General features: G+C 40.3%; 1 pseudogene; it reads right to left on the bottom strand.

Annotated features, from left to right (window-relative positions):
- Positions 1–684: 684 nt before the first annotated feature.
- On the bottom strand, positions 685–13,590 carry LOC146587610 (mitochondrial enolase superfamily member 1-like; annotated as a pseudogene).
- Between the last annotated feature and the right edge of the window lie 452 nt (positions 13,591–14,042).

Below are 14,042 nucleotides of genomic sequence, written 5' to 3'. Positions count from 1 at the left end.
AGTAAGTTTGAGGAATTTATCTTTTAACTAAAATTTTGTGGGGTTAAGTATTCAATGCTGCTCTGCCTTTTGGCTTTAAAGATGATTCTGCCAGACCTCCCTCTGGAAAATGATAGTTTCTTGCAGATTTTTCTTTCTTTTCAGTAGAATATCCAGCACCTTTACAGATCAGAATATTTTTTAGACACTGAGTAGGAAGTGAAGATACATTTTGCAATTGGGTAACAATTTTCTTTTGCTGCTCAAGATTGGAGTATGAAATTGTATCCTCCTTTGAGCCTACGGAAAAGGCCAGAGGGAGTCATACCTCCCTGTCTTACCCTATTGTCTGGTTAGAGTTACAGAAATAAAAGATGTTGAGGGCACACTCTTAATGCATTTATGTGTTTGGTAGATAAGTAAGTCAGCAACACAAACTATTAGACAGACCTAAGAGGCGTTTTAGGACTAAATTCTGACTAGGGTTTTGCTCTTTTCAGAACACTTTTCAGTTTTATACTTTGCATTTAGAAGGTATAATTAATAAGCCTACTTCTTTGTTTAGTGTAATAATGTATCCACCATCCAGTTTAAGTGTACTGAGTACCATTAGAAAAATTTGTTATATATTTTATAGATTTTTTCAAAATCTGTCATTGTTTGTGATGGAGGTACATTCCTTTGTGTACCCTTAAGACAGCATACCTAAGGTGGCATGTAGGAAGAATTCTTGATTACAGTAGGATATTTGAAGTGTTTATGAAAGTGATCTACAAATTCACAAATCCTGGAAGAAAAAAAGTGGAGCTCAAGTACGTCACAGCTAAAGGATGCTCTTCAGGCACCACTCTAATCCATGCTACCCCAGCCAACAATTTTCTATACCTCCTTACACAGAACAATCAACCTTTACTGTAGAACTAATGTTTTTCTGTCCTTGKATATTACTGAAAATGCACTCAGTCGATTAATCCTAGAAGACAAATTTTATTCTAAATTATAACCAGTAGGACTTATAAAACTTAAGTTGTTGTTCCAGTGTTTAGTCCAGCACAAGAAAATTGCAGAATGAAACTATTACTACCTTCTCTATATCAAAGTCTCTATATCAAATAAGTTACTGCTTATTAGACAGGTTCTCCTCAGTACCTTAGTTCATCTTCCTTTAACAGATGATGAGAGTGGTGTTTTAGCTGAGATCATACCAGAGCCTTGCTTGATACATGGAAGATAAAACCTGTCTTTTCTTGAGGTTGCATTAAATGGGTGCCCAGGAGCCAACATGTAATTAAGTAACAAACTCATGTCTTGTCGTCTTTGATATACCGAACTCGCAGGCAGTAGCAAATATTCTTGTTATTAGACCTAAAAGCCAGGTCATATGTTCCTTACAGTGAATTTCATCCCATCTCTAGTAGTCTGTTTTTTAAGGTCACCTAGTTCTGATATTCCATCTATATTAATGATATTTCTCAGCTTTAGGCTGACAGCAACCTTATTATCATGTGTGCACTTCTGTAAGTTAAAGATTCTTGTGTGCATTTACTGACCTCTAAGGTACAAGAAAACAAATTAGGTTGCAAATTTACCTGCATTTGTGCCTGCATGTAGCAAGTTAAGTTCTTTTTGCTGGAAACCACTTCTTACGACACTTCAGATTAGCTGGAATTTGCAGGGCAAGATTACTGCTGGCGAAGATGACTAGTAAGACTGCAGGCTGACTGGATTCAGRGCAACAGTTTAAACAAAACATTTAGAGACATTGTTAGATCCTATGGGTTAAGGAACACAGGAGCCAATTGAAAGAAAGGTATTCTTGGACTTATTGCCTGATGAACAAGTTGTCCCAGCATTTTGCCGTCCCTCGTGCTTGCCAGCTGGTGACTTGAGGAGCTCTACAGGTAGCAATAAAGGCTCGGTTCCTTACTAGCTCTGCACATCTGTAACGTTTTGCCTTGCTGACTGCTGCMCTTATTCTGGCTCACAATTTGGCCTTGTGGAGTTTCTCCTCATCTGTCATTCTGCCTCCAAAGGCATACTTCTATCACTTTTTTCCCCCTACTTCCTAGAGAAAATTCAATCGGCTAACAAAGATAAGTTTCTTACCACTTTGCTTAGATACTAACTCCCTCAATGTCCTACCTTCTCAGAGAAACTTTTATACGCCACATTATTTTCGTGTGTTACGTAATGTTGCAAAATTGGCCGTACTTCAATACCACTGAGCTGTATGAGTTGTCATGATAGATAAGAGGTCAGAAGAGAAGGAACTATTTCTGAATTTTGAGACAAATGCCTGATCTGCCATCAAAATCTAGAGTCTGTTTGTTAATCTGGCTTGGTGAGTTTGCCACTCTTAGTGACATCCCTGTGAAATATCTGGGGACAGAACACAGTCCAGTTCTGAAGCAGCTTTTTCAAAAATGCTACTGACTGTTCACTTTTACCTGCTTGGACTCTAATCCACATTTCGAACTTCCCTTTGTAGCCCACTGGGATAACAAGGCAAATGCATGCTGGAATCACCATGTAGCAACATCAGAAAAAAAACAAAAAAACAAACAAAAAAGGTGACCATCACCATAGTCAATTGCTATGGTAGTATACCATATTCTGTATAACTAACCTACCTTCAAGCCTTCCAGATACTGAGATATAATCAACAATTTTCAAGTGCTGGACTAATTCACAAGGCCAGTTCCCCCAGCATGAGGGCAAACAGGAACTGAAAACAAAGCAGAACAACGCCTGTACTTCATTGAAGTTAAGAACATGAGGGAAATGACTAAAAGTGATTAAGATCAATGATGTCTTCATTCTTTCATGGCATTTTAACAATGCTCCTGACAAAAAGTCAGAGCAGCTCTTCCCCCCCCCCTCCAAGTTCACACTAGAGAAAGACAGTGCCCAGTACTGAGAGACCAAATGTGTTCTGGTGCACACCTGTAGCGCAGCACCAAACAAATGAACATACAGCAGTGCATACTAACTTATGCCTAGAAAGAAATTAAAAGCATGAAGAAACTAATCAGACTAATTTGGGGGGAAGGGAGAGAGAAAAAGATTTTCTCACTCATAGCATTTTTCAGAGCCTTTCTCTGGTACCTTTTGGTCATCAGCAGCACAGACAGCTTTTCATTCACACTTCCCAGTCTGCCACTGTCAATTTGGAGATAAGTCAGGGCCTTAACTTGTAGGAGCTGTTTAAATATCACTCTGTTTTGATACTGTAAGGGAAAAATAAAAAGTTAAGACCTGAAGTCTCTAGAAGTAAGTCTCTACAAGAGCTGCTGGCAACTAATATCAAAACATTTGTACAATGTCTCTCTTGTGTTTCTCAATAAATCTGAATTATTTTAATTATTTATAGGAAATACTTCATGAGAATTTGTATGAGGAGAAGCTCAAGGATGCTGCCAGTATTAAAAGAGTTAGCCTACACAAGTTAAACTACTAAGAGGGTCATGTGTGACCTAAGTGTGGATGAACAGAGGCACACTGAAAAAAAAATTACCGTGTGCCTAAGAGCCCAGTCTTCTTGGAGTGAGTTTAGAAATTACTACCGCTTAAATGGATGTTGACCCACATAAGTGAAAGTGAAGCAAAAATACCAAGAGAAAATGGTTCTTCCAGTCTAGGAACAACAATAGTGGGCTTAACCTGAGCAAACATGGCTCACTTTTGGAGTAGAAGTGTTAGGTAAAGCTGATGTGGCAGTTGTCTGGGACCAGAAACTTCCTGCACTGCTCAAACTTTCAGAGCATTTTGCCTCACAGTCTTTTTAGGAGTGAGGTTCCTTTACAAGCCAACTCACCTCTTCTGGTTACCTAACCAGCCTCCGTGTTTGCTAGCAGGGAAGGTCTTCAGGTGGCACAGAGAACTGGACTGTCCTGACTACAGTTAAGCATGCTCACTCAGCACTGTRCCTTTGGGATGTCTATGCATGTGAACAACTATTCCTATTTTGAGGCAGCTGAAGTGAATATAGCAGTGATTCTACTGTCTTTTGCTATCATTCCTTCTCCTGGAGAACAGTACAGCCAGATGAGGGATGGCTTTGTAGACAAGATGCTTGGAATGCAGGATTGCATTTCCAGCTGTGCTACAGATTTTCTGTTCAGATTTCAGATAAGTTGTTCAATTAGTTCAGGTCTCACATCAGTTTTTCATGTCTAAAGTAAGGATAACACTGCTTACCTTATTCACAGGGGARTGCTGTGGATAAATACATTAGATGGCTATGTGGTTCTTAGAGGTTATGGTGAAAAGAAGAAAAAAGTTTTTACAAATCCTAAAATAAAGCCTGCATTCAGGATTTGGCATGTTATAAAGCAGGGCTATTCTAATGGATAATTCAGATTTATCCTAATAGATGCTCATTTTACAATGCCCCATCCCCCAGACTGAGTGTACTATCTGCTGGCAGACAACAGCTGAAAGCAAGAAACTCTCGGCTATGAAATATGTGTAGATAGCAGGGCTTGGCATGAGAAACTGGCAACAGAGAAACTATGCTAATGTAGTATTTCTCTCCAGTTGCTCCAGAGAACTGAGAGTTTGTTAGTTCACATTGGTTGGCTTTGTAGATTTAGTGTCAAGACTTGGCAGGAAGATGGGTGCAATATAAAACAACTTACTTTAGGTTGTAGGCTGGTATTCTAAAAGGTACTGTTCTATCTATTGACACCTCACTACTGATGATGTATCCAGGAAGTAATTCTGGAAATGGGTCTTTGGACTCATTACAAGCATTTCATGGGAAAAGTATTTAAATACAGCTGATGGCAATGACTTTCTACTAATGCTAGTAAGAGTTTTGTTGGCAGAAAGGAAAGGTTACTTAAAAACCTTATAAAATAGCTGAATATATAACATCTAAAAATGGAGCAGAGCATCTTCCCTCTGAAAAAAACCCACAAGAGCCCCAAGTGCACTAATAGGTCTTACTCTCGCCAGTCTCACCTGGGACTACATGCTCCCCATTGGGCCTTCAGTCCCTGCCTGAGCTGTGCCGTAGGTGCAACCTGGCCTTGCAGCTGTGCCTATGCCTGGCCATGGGTAAATGGATGATTTCTTGGCCTGACCTTGGCTGGTGTCATTACCGTGGACTTGCCTGCTGATCACTGGACTGTGCTTGACCCTGGTTACCATCAGTGAGCCTTATCCTGACCCTGACTCGCTGGCTGGTGTTCCCAGCTTGACCTTGGACCTGTCTCTCCACCATGGTGGTGGTAGAACCATCCTGCCCTGTCCTGCCCTGACTCTGGGTCCCCCGCAGCAACTAAATCCCTCCACGTCTGAGCGCACACAGCTCTATAAGGTGTGAGCATGCATCTCGCAGGAGGGGAGACTGCTCTCAGGGCCTCAGGGCACTGGCAGGCCTTATGGGCCCCAACCAACTCAGGACCTGGCTGGGCCCAGGAGCTCCATTTCAGCTCAGCCCAGGGCCCACTGTCTTGACTGGAGCTATGTCCCAGGCATGCCTGTCTTCAGCTGTGCCTGGCCATAGCCTTCCCGCGTTGATCCAGAGCCTGACCAGTGGCCCCAGGTGCCTGAGGAGTGGGCAGCTGGGAGCCAGTTTGAGGCTACAGGGCCCATCTGTTAAAGCCCTCTGTGGTGATAGGCCTCCCTTGAGCAAAACCAGGCAGAGAACCCAAATGGGGGATATGGCAGTTGGTGGAAAAAAATCTCAACCATTGCATCTGTTCCGAGCAGTGAGCACGAGTCAGAGCTATGTATTGTGCTGGCCAGGTTAGATTTCTTTGGGGTCTTCAAGAGACTTGAGTCCAGGTAACATCAGCTGAAGACAGAGTCTGTAGTTTCTCCAGAAGTGCTGAATATCGAGTACGCTCAAGGACTGGGCCTCTAGTAATGACTGAGCTGAGACCTGAACAGAAAGATCTTCCTGTTTCTAATGTCCGAGTTGTTTATTTGTGAATATTTCTCAGAGGAACACTATACAGATCCCTGTCAGAAACTACAACTTGCTAACAGAATAATCTTCAGAGACTGTAATCTTTACAGCTGAGTTAATGTAGCACAGATAGCAGTGATATGGGAATAAGAGCCAGAAACCTTTTCATGCTAATAAACACTCCGTCATGTTGTTGCAGGGAGGTGATATCTGCACGCGCAGGGCAGTACTGAGCAAAACACATCGATTCCAGAGCCACAGAGCAAGCTGGGAGCTGTGCTAATTACCCTCGAGCTAAAGGAAATACCGCGGGTCAGGAGCCCTGCAGCTCTGTACAGACCATAGTGTCCAGACTTGTGCTGCACAGACCTTCCAGGTGACTTTYAAGTTCTCTCTCGTAGCCACAGCATGTTCTATTGAGTTGCATGGACTTATTCTTCGTGTTTTCCTTTGCTAGCTGTTATATGGGGCAAGCATAGCCATGGATGCACTTGTTTGTATTACTCACTATTCAGAGAATACAAAATGTTAGCAGTTACTCTCCTAATAAAAATAAATAAATAAATAAACACTAGGTATTCCTAGGTGGTTCACAGAAAATACGTATGGGGAAAAAAAGAATCAGGGAGAGARGGCAGGCACCCCTGTTAGGGAATAGCTGAAACAGCTATCAAATATTTTTCATTTGTAGTATTTATCCCGAGTGAGAAATGCAAGAGAGTTTTGGCACCAGCTCCCAGAGGTTAGGTGGTAGTTGCATTAAATAAACAGTAATAAGGAAAAAGCCAAAAAACACTTAAGCATATACTCACATTTTCTCCTGTTGCCACACCAATTCCTAGCAGTGCTAAGGCCTACAAAGAAATAGTAAACATTCAAGATTTGCTTCTGGTTTTTAATTCCTAATAAAGTTACTCGGTAATATAAAGGATGGAATAACAATTGATTCAGCATAACGTTTGCTACTCATTTTATAGAAAACGTTACACATGCAATAAAAAATTTATTGATATTTCTCTGCTTTTTCTGCTACACAAACATGTAAAGAATTATAGAGCAAGGTGTGTGGAGCAGCAAAGAAATACACATACGGTACACATGGGGCTTTAACAGTGCTGCTAAGTACGTCATGTTGTGAGTGCAATCTCTGAACAAATATACTTCCAACTTCATTGAAACATTAACTTACATGWTTTAGAAGAAGTCCATGCACATTTTAAACTAATTGTTGGCTGTCTTCCTCATGCAGGCATGACAATCCTTTTGCATATTTTTTAGGTGCAAACTATTCCTTTATACTTAAGGGAATATGGGTGCAGAGTGTGTGTCAAGGTCCTGTAACAAATATATTCAATGAGACTCTGAATAACTAGTTCAACCTGAACTCTGAGTAGTCAAGGAATAGTATAAACAATACATTGTAGTTTTAGGGATTTTATGTCATTATTGGGGGGGGGGAGGGAAGCCCTCCAACCTCTGCAGTGGCTGCATGTCCCAAAATACCATCTGAAGAAGTTGGCTTCTCAATCCATAAGGGTTGAAGTTCAGCTAGTTCAGTGACTAACTACTGCTTTCTTTATTTCCCATCACTGGTTTGCATCCAGCATCTGGAGGTAAGGAAAATAAAAATCAAATGTGCTTCAGGATTCTATTGACTTTTTCCTGTCAGACTCTAATAAAAGGAACTGAAAAATTGACATGAACTGATGAAAATCCAGGAAATTGAAAGGAAATTAAAAGCTGGGATTCACATTCTGTCTGAATCATATGTTTTTTTGGCCATGCTTATGCTAGGAGCTTGCAATTTCTGTAGCAATACCCAAGCTGGGTTTGAACAAGACAGATCARGAGCTGTAACAAGGACAGAAGGGTCTTCTGAGGGAACCAAAATCTCTTGTCAGCATATACTGGAGTAAAACACCCTACACATGAACATGATTGTCTGAAATTTTCAGCAGAAAATCTTCTTAACAGAAAACATAGTATTTAAGACAGACAAGTTTCACAAGCAGCAGTTCACTCTAACAGAAGGAAAATTACACCTCTTCCCAATCCTTCAAAAAATGGAACATCTGAAAATTATTAATTTTGATCTGGAAATGACACTATGGCTCCTTTTCAGGTTCTTAGGTCCCTGCCATCCTGTGTTCACAGAGTTGCTGATTGGTATTTCAGGATATATGGCACCCATGGAAGTCCCATGMTACACTGCAGCACCCAGAGCAGATGGACAACCATGGCCTGTCATGGAAAACATGGGGCAAAGGATCCGGCATATAGTAGTTAATGAAGCCAAGCAGACATTTCCAAATYTGAATACATGACTTGCATTGAATTATTTCTCTTCATTCAAATGAATTTAGCTAGAAATTTTTGTTTTTCTGTTTACCTTTGGCCAGACACTGGAGAAAAAATATTAACAAGTGTTCCTCTAGAAGCCTTCCTGGATATAAAAGGCACCCTAAATCTTTTAGAAGGCAGTGCTGCAAGAGGGATTCCCTCCAGACTTGAATGGAAGTTCTGGCACATGAAATATAGAGTGAAATTCTTAGTTATAGATATACTTGGTTGTGTACATCACTCTTTGCTGGTGCATGTCAACATTTATTGGCATCATTATTCAGGATTTCARGAAGGAAGGGAACTCTTTGCCAATAAATGTACATAACGAGAGAACTTTCATCTTCGAGTTTTATATAAAATGACTTCATACAGTAGTAGAAAGTGATATTCATCATTATTTTGTCAGGGACAATCATTTTTCGAATAAATCTGCATCTGCGAATATCATCCTACAGATCTGCACCCACCTTTACTTTGAACCTAGATGTGCATTTGGAACAAGATATAGATCACTTCTGAATGATTAATGCATCAGTAGATAGAAATATATTAACTAGATTTTACAATTTCAGCATCACATTCTTATGGAAAGAATTGTTTTTTATTACTTCTCTTCCCTTACAAACAGGCTTCATCCTACTGTGAAAATAAAACAGCAAATGTTTTTTTCATAAATCAGTGGAAACAGTTATTTTAATTTGCCATCAGCCCTCAGCTTTGCCATACCATTGCTCTTTTCCTGCAATGCAGTATTATGCAGCAGAAGGAGGGGACGTGTCCAAGAGGTATACAGAAGCAAAGACACGACTGTCCATATTATAGACATAAAAGAGCCAAGCATAAAACACAGAAGAGTAACAGTCAAGACAAGTATTTACTGAACCTTGTCCAGCCCTCTTCCAAAACCTCTGTACATAACTGCAGGTAAAGTTACACTTATCATAAATCTCCAAATAACTCTCCTACAATGCATCTTTAATAATACTAATCTACACATTTTCAAAATCAGAATAAATTTTCAGTTTCTTCCTAAGAGACAGCAGAAACTCATCAGAAAAATGAGATGAGATATATGAATAACATCCAGCTGAAAAAAGAGAAGGAAACTCCTCAGCCTGGCTGAACTGTAGCATATGATAACTTTTTCTAATCCAAATATGAAAATGTCATGACTCAKCAATGCTACTTCTAGATTCACTAAGGAATATATCTCCTAGAATGTAAACCCCAGTTACATTAGCTAAATCTGACACCCATAAACTGTTAAAGGCTTTCACAGTATTTCACAAAAAAACAAGTCCATTGCACAGGCAACTCTCTCTGGCAGGAAAGATGCTCCTCTCCAAATGAAACTGAGGGCACTTCTCCTGCTGTTGCCAGCTGCAAAGTATCCCTCAAAGCTAAGGCAACCAGATGTTCCAGAAGAAACCAACTTATWAAGTTGGTTGGTTAATCAACCAAATTATCAGACTTCTGAGATTCACGTTAGCTGAGACATCCTTACTCCTCGGAGATGACGTTACTGCAGGTTACAGGCACTGGGCTTCTGAACGTAGCCATTCAGGTGCAGATTTGATGTGTTTTCACTAATGCTCTCAAGGATGACACTTTTGATTAATTCATATCACTTTCCTGAGCATCGCTATGTGCATACGCTCCTCATTTAATTTGACACTGCTACAACCATGCAAACGCTCTGTTAGATACGACATGCCCATATAAATATAATTCCTTTGCTGTCTTAATATCTTGTTCTCAATACTCATATACCTTGGGGATACATATATTGGTGATAGACAAGACTGTAGTCCTCTGCCTTACTGGGAGAATTATGGCACTGGACTGGCTTTCCACTCCTCAAATGTATCTACAGTGTTACTTTTTTACTCAGTCCAGCAAAACTTTTAAGCATTTAGGAGCAGACACTGAGCATTGATCATTGTCTGTTAACATTTCCCTACTGTACAAACCATTTAAGATCTTGCTATTTGAGAGATCAAACATTCAAACTTGTTTTAACAGTTGGTCTGAGTAGGCTAGCCAGGCACAGGATGTTGTATAAGCAGGATATCCATGCTTTAACATTTACTTTTCTGAAACATAAAGATTTTCTCAAGTCAGGCTATTTTTTTAGTCAACAAAAGATTATTTTGTTAAATAGTCTGTCAAAGACCATTCTTTGTGGAAACTGACAGTGGAGGTGTTTTGACTTCTTTCTTCCTTAAAAGCCCTAATTTTAGTCAAGGAGATCAGTTTTGCTGAATAAACACCCCTCTCTTCTCCCAAGGTATTTTAATGAAAAAGAATTACAACTCTGAAAAATCCTTGGAAGAAAACAGCACAATCTCCTTGCTAGCCTGACACACAACAGTTATGTGGCAAAAAGTCACCAATACAGCATAAACCAAATACCCAGCTTTGCAGTCCTGGAGATGGATGAGAAGATGCTGGCAAAAAACATGCTTCATCTCACACAGTCCCTTTCCCATTTTCTAAGACTTACAGAGTAATACTTTTAATCAGGTACACATCAGTTTAAACTCACCCTTTCTTTTTTTCCAAGTAGGCCATTTTGGACTATTTCTGTAAGGGAATAAACATGAATATGAAATTACAGTGAATAACTATTTTCCCTCTTCCTCCAGCTTTCGTCACTGTCGTTGCCTCTCTGACCCATCTTAGTCTCATGGACTGAGGGTGTATTCCTGAGTTCCCATCAAAGTTGATGAGGCAACTCAAGGATTAGGAAGGAGGAGAGTCCAGCTTTGAGGGAAAGAAGGCTGACATAAGCTGCTGCTTCTGTTAGCACATCAGTAATATACTTGAACTCTGTGCAGGACAGCTATTGCTTGGGCTCCTGATTCAAGAACAAGCCATAAATAAAAGGCATGGCATAATAAAACAATAAGATGACAAAAGATTAATTAATGCTAGCTGCATGAGCCATGACTGTCAATCTTTTCTCCATTTCTCTTAAGTGAATAGGGAACTGAGACATAGCACATATTCTAGATGCTCCCCACCAACCACCTCATCTGAGCCTTTGTTGCCCTGGTAAAGATGCAAGCATGTGCTTAGTTTGTGGCTGTAAGTGCTAGATAATAAGCTCTTTTCAGCTTTCTTTTAAATTCTATCCAGGAAGGAGTGAAAAATTAAATGGGAAAGCCATGTCTCACATTCCAGATGTCAAATTAACTTAGAGGAGCATTCCTGTTGGCACGCTTCCGCTCCCAGAAAAAAATAGGTTCTTTTAGAGCATCTTAAAATTAAACAGAATTCCCCCAGAATCTGGACACAAGCTAAATCATGTTCTCTTTTAATACAGTCAGAAAGAAGAATGTCAAATTACCTTTATATTGGAAGTATAACAAGATTTCCTTACCGTATCAACTAGTAACTTCCACAGAGGCTGGAAAACAAAATGAATTAAATAATTGGAACCAGGTGGATGCTATCAAGGAGGTAACATGAACATGGTTTTTGCTTCTTGAAGAAGTGTCAGAATGTGCAAATGTGTTTTCATCTGACACTCAGAATTAATTACTGACACTAAAGTACTGTAGTTCTCAACCCCAACCAAGAACATTAAACACTTTTCCATTAAAATAATTAAGACTGGAGCATCCCTCTTACCTTGGTTTCATTACAGATGCAGTATTGCTGGCATGACTTTTCTACGAAAAAGTGAGCTTCATACTAGCTATCTGAAATGCTGGTCTAACCCCTTGCTGAAACCTATCACTATGCAAAATATCCTTTCATACATTTAAGATATCTGTGCTGTGAATTTTTTGATGATGTGCTTTTCAAGATCCTAGTGTTCTTGGATTTGGCAAGCTGAAGGGTACTGGTTGCACACAGAAGGATACCTGAAGGCTCAATGTGATGGAGCAAAAGTGAGAGACGGTGGAGGCTGGCAGACCCAAGCTGGTGGGGTGGAAGCTGGCTCTCCCCTGCCAGCTGTGAAGTCAGGATAGCGCGGTGGGACGCCCTGAGGTGCATGGTGTGTGAGAGTGCATGTGGCTAGCTCCACGGCTAGCTACAGTGCTTTGCTGCTTCTGTCCCATTAAACCAGAAGGACTACAGAGATCAAGCACTTATGACTGTGCCCATCAAGATACGGCCACAGCAAAGTTGTATCTGATATTATCTAACCTCCTGCAGCCTCTATCTATCCTCAGTCTGAAGTTCTGAACTAGGACTCCACCATAGCAATGGTTTTATGCTCAAAGACCAAAAAGCCAATTTCTGTGCGAATAAGTTATTTTTAATATCCAGCAATGTGTGAGTATACACTGTTGGCTCCTGGATCAGTAGCATTTATGATAGGGAAGTGGTTAAAAAATTAAAATCTCAGACTAAAATCTACAAATAAGAAAGACGACATCAAGAGAAAAGCGTACACAGAAACAGCTGATAAGCAGGGCTGGTCAAAAATCTTCTTTCAGAAATATTAGAGCTACCACAAAATGATTCTGAAATGTTCAGGTCAACTTCACTGCTAAGCAATGTGCAGTTGTTACAGTTTTCCATCCTGCAAAAGCTAAGCATGTGCACAGTCTCCAAGAACTCAGTGGTGCCTGTACTTTATCTGGTATTTTAAARCTAAGCATATGTATATATTACTGCAGAATCAAGACCAGATGTACAAAAGAGGACAGCCAGGAGCAGCAAATCTCTCTGGATGAATTGAGTGTTCTTACATTCAGGTCTTATGAGCATTATTTTTCCCTCTTGCTTGGCCCACAGATCCCACAGAGCCTTCAGGACAGCACCTGTAGCCAAGYGCATAGCACCCCTCACTGGTCAAATCTATTGAGCAAACAAATATACATGCACCAGCATCGTCCAYGGTCTGATACTCACCAGTGTCTAAATTTCTTGTAAATGATATTTTGTTCCCTAAATATTAAAAGAAATCCTTGTTAACATAGCAAGGGGAAGAGTCATTGGCACTGAAAAAAAAGAGGAATTTGTATTGGTTAGAAATTATAAAAGAAGTAACTGCTGAAATATGCCATTTCTATCAACTACCTATCTGGAATTCTCTGACAAGTCATTTTCTCACAGGCTTCCCTTAGCACTAAATGAGTTCTCAATTTCCAAGAAGTTGAAATAGAAATAGAAATTGAAATGGGAAATGCCATGTTTTGTGAAAATGCACTCTTATATGTTTGTTACCATCCATTTATTTCACAACAGCCTTCCCCCTTACATGTCTTACCCAGCAGAGCTGCTCATTGCTGGTGAGCTCTCTGCAGAAGCCTCCAAAGTTGTTGACAGTTTCTTCCATGTGCCTATTGACCATGTGAGCAGAGAGCCTTGACAGCACAAACTGCAAAGAATACTGGCATTTACTGCCTCCTTACAGCAAAATGCCTGTAACAGAATTACTGTGGGCTCGTCCTTCAGCTGATGTTGAGAGAAGTAGACTTTTCTGACAGTCCACGAATTGTGTCATCATGGAACCATTCACTTTGCACCCAGATCTGGGTGGCCACTGTCTAGTTGTATGGTCGTGTTTCACCTCATTTTTCTATTGCCAAGTGCTGAGCCATTCCTCCAAAAATTTAATAGCTTTAAAAGGCTTTCTAGGTGAAGAGTTGCTATTTATCACCTCCTGTTTMAGAGGAAAATGAAACAGCTCCCCCCCCCTCCATCCCCACTGTAGGCTCTATATCAATAGCCCAGCACTATGTCAGAGACAGAGGCTTCAGATCTCCTCTCCTCTGAGGAAGACAGTGTTTCTTTAAATGGGAGAGCCTTTACATAACATCCCTGCAGGCAACTGCTCTGTCTCCCAGAG

This window comes from Rhea americana, unplaced genomic scaffold (genome assembly GCF_003343005.1).
Source record: "Rhea americana isolate MKP2758 unplaced genomic scaffold, rheAme1 scaffold_58, whole genome shotgun sequence".
In the NCBI taxonomy this organism is placed as follows: Eukaryota; Metazoa; Chordata; class Aves; order Rheiformes; family Rheidae; genus Rhea; species Rhea americana.
This window is presented reverse-complemented; position numbering and strand designations above follow the sequence as displayed.